Source organism: Nerophis lumbriciformis, linkage group LG11 (genome assembly GCF_033978685.3).
Source record: "Nerophis lumbriciformis linkage group LG11, RoL_Nlum_v2.1, whole genome shotgun sequence".
Classification (NCBI taxonomy): Eukaryota; Metazoa; Chordata; class Actinopteri; order Syngnathiformes; family Syngnathidae; genus Nerophis; species Nerophis lumbriciformis.
In genome coordinates, this window is record NC_084558.2 from 6,481,599 (window position 1) to 6,488,540 (window position 6,942).

Consider the following 6,942-nt stretch of genomic DNA (forward strand, 5'->3'; position numbering starts at 1 on the left):
ATTTTTGGTTTAAGCATTAGACACCTTTTTACCTGCACACTGTCGTTTGCATATTGTGATCACGACAAACCGTGTTCCTGACATCTACAAAGCAAATAGCTACTTGCTGCCACCTGCTGACATGGAAGAGTATTACACGGTTACTCTGCCGAGCTCTAGACAGCACCGACACTCAACGGCACATTTCAGATTATAATTACTGGTTTGCAAAAAATATTTTGAACCCAAATAGGTGCAATTACATAATCTCCCATGGCACACCAGACTGTATCTCACGGTGGTTGAAAAACACTGACCTAAACTATATTTCATTTAAAGCAACTGTCTTTAACAGGAGGTCTGCTGAGGTACTGCAGGGGGGTCAAGACATTTTAGGTGATTTTGACTTTTAAAAAAAAGTCACCCTGAATTAAATAAAACATTTTAAAACAAAAAACATATCCAGAAAACCACCGTCGAGTTCACAGGTGCCAAACACAAGGCCCGGGGGCCAGATCTGGCCCGCTACATCATTTGATGTGGCCGGCGAACACCTGGAATTAACATGTGTCACTAAACCTCATATTTTCTTACTAAATATATAACTTTTTTCCACTGTGACAGAAACTTATTTTATGCAGATTTTTTTTTAATTTAAACTTGAATCTAATTTGATGCATGTTACATGCAAAAACAAATTAATCGGAAATTGTTTATTTTTTTGTGCGAAATAACAAATTCAATATAATTAAAACATACACGTGCACATCTGGGCAGCACGGTGATACAGGGGTTAGTCTGTGTGCCTCACAATACGAAGGTTCTGGGTTTGATCCTGCGCTCAGGATCTTTCTGTGTTGAGTTTGCATGTTCTCCCCGTGACTGCGTGGGTTCCCTCCGGGTACTCCGGCTTCCTCCCACTTCCAAAGACATGCACCTGGGGATAGGTTGATTGGCAACACTAAAATGGCCCTAGTGTGTGAATGTGAGTGTGAATGTTGTTTGTCTATCTGTGTTGGCCCTGCAATGAGGTGGCGACTTGTCCAGGGTGTACCCCGCCTTCCGCCCGACTGCAGCTGGGATAGGCTCCAGCACCCCCGCAACCCCGAAAGAGACAAGCGGTAGAAAATGGATGGATGGATTAATGTGCATATCTTCTGAACACATCTCAGACCGGTATTTGATCCCAGCATGACGTCTCACAGCCCACCACTACTGCTGTGCACCACACCGGTTAATACCAATTAAGTAAGAAAATGTGGTATTATATTATTATCAGTGATGGAGCAGGAAGGGGCTAGAAATATGTTTGCGGTTACATTTCACATGAAGCGCCCTGTCATTCATTAATTGACATTTTACATGCGCTTATTCATGCAAAATGGGACCCTGAACTTGTCACTCTCCTACTGTCTCGTTTCAGAGAAGCAACTAACAATTTGCAGTAGTGTTGTTGTTACGATAGAACTCATTTTCATGGAGGGCCCTTCTAACAGTGAATGACTTTATTACGCAATGTCCTATGATTTGGATTATAAGATTTTCTTTGTACATGCAAAAATTTGGGGGGGGGACAGCTCAGTCGCAATAAATCATTGTGAAAGTGACAGTGGATTTCATTGTTACTGTAAATGGAAAAACAGTACCACTATTTTTTATAGTAAAAACTGCCATCTTAGTTGCCAGAAGTTTACTGTAAAATATACGGTGTTTTTGTTACTGTAAATAGAAAACTTTTTCACAGTAAAATTCTGCCAACTGAGCCGACAGTTTTGTTTTTTTACTGTAAAAACTGTAGATTTTCCGGTGTATTACTGTAAATAGCAAAACAGTTTTTTTTACATTAAAAAACTGGCAGCTTAGTTACCCGAATGCTACCGTTCAAAAACCGTGGTATTGTTTTCTCCATTTACATTAAAATGCTGTAAAAAAAAAACACATTAAATTGAAAGATTTTACCCTAAAACAGCGTTTCTCAAAGTGTGGGGCGCGCCCCACTGGTGGGGAATAGAGACATGACAGGTGAGGCGCGAGGAACGGCCGGGAGGAAATTTCACTTTACATTTTTTTTTTTAATTATTGTATTCTTAGATTATTTTTTTTACTATGCTTTCATTTTCTATACACACTGTAAATCACTTTGCGATTCTGTCTGTGAAATCCGCTATATAAATAAATGGAAATTACCGGTACTTATTTTTACTGTAGGCTTTATATTTCTCGGTACAAGCGAAAGTTTGACAGACATAGCAACAGTAACTAATGGGGGCGGGGCTAAGCGGAACAAACTTTCGCGCGGATGGGTAGCAGGCTAATGTGTGGATCACAATTACACAAATATATACATTTGTGACTCGCACCTCAAAGGTCGTCGAGCCAGAGCCAGCGCCTGCAGAGAAACAAAAATCTGACGGGCACACACTGTGTCATTCACCGGGAAGCACTAGCGTCAAGGCAGCTCAGCCCCGAACTCAATGAGGTTTTAACAGATGTTGTGAGCGCGGTAAATTTGATCAAAACACGACCACTGAAAGCGCGACTGTTCTCTGCACTGTGTGAGGAAATGGGAGCTGATCATACAGCCGTGCTGTTTCACAGTGAAGCAAGGTGGCTCTCCTGGGGGGAAAGTGCTGTCACTTGCCCTGTCTTGCCAAATGCATAGCTCCTCCTTTTTTTTTTGCAAAGATTGCAAAGTGGCACTTTTATTGTATTTATTATTGAACTTGATGCAAGTTATTTGATTTATTATTGAACTTGATGCAAGTTATAACACTTTTTTTGATTTATTATTGAACTTGATGCAAGTTATAACACTTTTTTTGATTTATTATTGAACTTGATGCAAGTTAAAACACTTTTGTTTTATTTATTATTGAACTTGATGCAAGTTATAACACTTTTTTTGATTCATTATTGAACTTGATGCAAGTTATAACACTTTTGTTTTATTTATTATTGAACTTGATGCAAGTTATAACACTTTTTTTGATTTATTATTGAACTTGATGCAAGTTATTTGATTTATTATTGAACTTGATGCAAGTTATAACACTTTTATTTGATTTATTATTGAACTTGATGCAAGTTATAACACTTTTTTTTAAATTATTGAACTTGATGCAAGTTATAACACTTTTGTTTTATTTATTATTGAACTTGATGCAAGTTATAACACTTTTTTTGATTTATTATTGAACTTGATGCAAGTTATTTGATTTATTATTGAACTTGATGCAAGTTATAACACTTTTTTTTGATTTATTATTGAACGTGATGCAAGTTATAACACTTTTTGATTTATTATTGAACTTGATGCAAGTTATAACACTTTTTTTTATTTATTATTGAACTTGATTCAAGTTATAACACTTTTTTTGATTTATTATTGAACTTGATGCATGTTATAACACTTATTTGATTTATTATTGAACTTGATGCAAGTTATAACACTTTTTTTGATTTATTATTGAACGTGATGCAAGTTATAACACTTTTTTTGATTTATTATTGAACTTGATGCAAGTTATAACAGCTTTTTTGATTTATTATTGAACGTGATGCAAGTTATAACACTTTTTTTTTTATTTATTATTGAACTTGATGCAAGTTATACCACAGCTGCACAGTTATTTTATTTATTATTGAACTTAATGTTATTTTATGTTATTGAGTTTGAATGTATACAACTTGATGTTCAATAAATTTGAAAATGTTAAAGCTTGGCATTAGCGCTCTGTTGGGGCAATGGGGGCAGGTGGGGCTTGAAAACTCCCCCTTGTCCAAAGTGGGGGATGACAAAAAAAGTTTGAGAACCACTGCCCTAAAATATATAGTCATTTTTACAGTGTACAATTTGATGGATAACTGACTTTGAAATCATAAGTCAAAAAGTATAAACGTAGTTATTGCTTTTTTAATAAAGAAATGGTTGGATTGTATGATATTTTTTGCATTTTTAGATGACATTTAGGTAAAAAATAAATATGCCATTGCACACAGTACAAGTATTTTTTCCGTCAAAATGAAAACAACAAATACATTTAGTAAGAAAAGATAAAAAACGTTATTGAAACATTATTTCCTGGCTTTCGAAGATAAAGTACTTTATTGAAACATTATTTTCAGGCTTTCGAGGGCCAAATAAAATGTGGCAGGCCAGAGCTGGCTTCCGGGGCCCTAATTATGACACCTGTGCTATAGAATATACATTGATAATGAAGTGACTTACTTAACTCATATTATGTTTTGCATCTGATGAATGTTCATATTCATCTTGGAGAAAGCAAACCACCAAGTTTAAGTAACTAGTGGTATTTCAGTTTGAGCACATAATAAGATAAGGCCCCTTCGTTTGACATTTTCGCAGGTGGATTGGATCGCTTTTTGTAGGAAAGAGGCTGTAATTGGGACTTCCGAATGCAAAAGTGATAACCCTATCCTTGAGAAGAGACTACCTGTCTAGCTCAACGCCAACATTTAAGTTATGACTTAAAGCAGTTGTTTTCCAGACACTTATACACAAACAACTTTTATGATCAGGATGTACTCTTCTTACTTAGCACACACACACATAAACAGGAAGGAGGAATATAAAACTGATGGTTTGGCTTCTCCAAGTTAGGAGTACCTCATTTTTGACTTAACCTCCTCCAGCTAATACAGACCTGTATAATGACGCTCGCTTGTAATAAAGCAACTTTTTGTTGAGCAAAGCGTCCCAGTGCCGTGTCGCCCTTCTGCAGAAGGTGACAAGACCAGAAATACACCTCAATAGCGAGCGTTAACTAGCCAAATCGCTATCATTACCCAACAACACACAAAGCTAATATGTGTTACGCACGGCCATAATTCACGCCATTATGTGTTAAAAGCCGTAAGAAGACGGGATATAATGCTTACAATACTTGGAAAAGTTAACGCTTTCCAGGCATGCATGTTGGGGTTGAAAACAGCCCCTTAAAGGCCTACTGAAACCCACTACTACTACGCAGTCTGATAGTTTATACATCAATGATGAAATCTTAACATTGCAACACATGCCAATACGGCCGGGTTAGCTTACTAAAGTGCAATTTTAAATTTCGTGCGAAATATCCTGCTGAAAACATCTCGGTATGATGACGTCAGCGCGTGACGTCACGGATTGTAGAGGACATTTTGGGGCAGCATGGTGGCCAGCTATTAAGTCGTCTGTTTTCATTGCAAAATTCCACAGTATTCTGGATATCTGTGTTGGTGAATCTTTTGCAATTTGTTCAATGAACAATGGAAACAGCAAAGAAGAAAGCTGTAGGTGGGAAGCGGTGTATTGCGGCAGGTGTTGTGCCGGATAACGCACACCCGCCGTAGAATGCACCCCCTGACTGTTGTGCAGGATAACAGCCTGTGTTTCATTGTTTACATTCCCGAAAGATGACAGTCAAGCTTTACCATTGGCCTGTGGAGAACTGGTACAACAGAGACTCTTACCAGGAGGACTTTGAGTTGGATACGCAGACGCGGTACCGTGAGTACGCATGCAGCTGCGGCTTCCAAACATTTGATCGCTTGCCCGTACGTGCGTGCTGCTATGTGCATGTCAAGTACGTAACTTTGGGGACTTTGGGGAAATATATGTGCTGTATGAACTTTGGGGGGTGAACGGTACTTTGGGCTGTGGGATTGAGTGTGTTGTGCAGGTGTTTGAGTTGTATTGGCGGGTTATATGGACGGGAGGGGGGAGGTGCTTGTTATGCGGGATTAATTTGTGGCATATTAAATATAAGCCTGGTTGTGTAGTGGCTAATAAGAGTATATATATGTCTTGTGTTTATTTACTGTTTTAGTCATTCCCAGCTGAATATCAGGTCCCACCCGCCTCTCACAGCATCTTCCCTATCTGAATCGCTCCCACTGCCCTCTAGTCCTTCACTCTCACTTTCCTCATCCACAAATCGTTCATCCTCGCTCAAATTAATGGGGAAATCGTCGCTTTCTCGGTCCAAATTGCTCTCGCTGCTGGTGGCCATGATTGTAAACAATGTGCAGATGTGAGGAGCTCCACAACCTGTGACGTCACGCTACTCGTCTGCTACTTCCGGTACAGGCAAGGCTTTTTTTATCACTGACCAAAAGTTGCGAACTTTATCGTCGATGTTCTCTACTAAATCCTTTCAGCAAAAATATGGCAATATCGTGATATGATCAAGTATGACACATAGAATGGACCTGCTATCCCCGTTTAAATAAGAAAATCGCATTTCAGTAGGCCTTTAAATTGTTCTTTAGACAATTTTTGCTTCACGTATTGTTTTTACAGTAAATAATGCATTTGGTATTCAGCATTAATAAAGACTGTGGTCACAAATAATGATCCAGCAGCATGTGTCATATAAAGAAGCCTGATTGGCAACCAGGAGCAGGTGTGCCCAGGTTTCCATACAGAGACAAGTGTGGCAGACCGCCCTCAGGCCTGAGGAGTGGCGGACGCAAACATGAAGTAGAACTGAAAATAACAGCGCTGGAAAGGAACCAAAATCTAAACCTGTCATTAATGACATTCAGTTTATTTATAGACTTAGACTTCCTTTTATTGTCATTCAAATTTGAACTTTGCAGTACAGATACGAACAAAATTTTGTTGCATTAGCTCATGGTGGATAAAAGAGCAATAAGGTGTAGATATACAAATAAAAAGATTACTGTACAGATAAATATATTGCACTTTTGCATATGCATCCAGGTTTATGTATGTATGTTATATTGTCTTTATATTCCAGCGAGTTAATCCATTTTTGACGGGAATTGAGGGGATTATTTTAATGTGTTCAAGAGTCTTACAGCCTGAGGGAAGAAGCTGTTACAGAACCTGGAGGTTCTGCTACGGAGGCTGCGGAACCTCTTTCTAGAGTTTATCATATATCATTAATCATATTTCCATGGATTCCTTTTTTAGAAAATAATGTCATTAAATATTTTTAACAA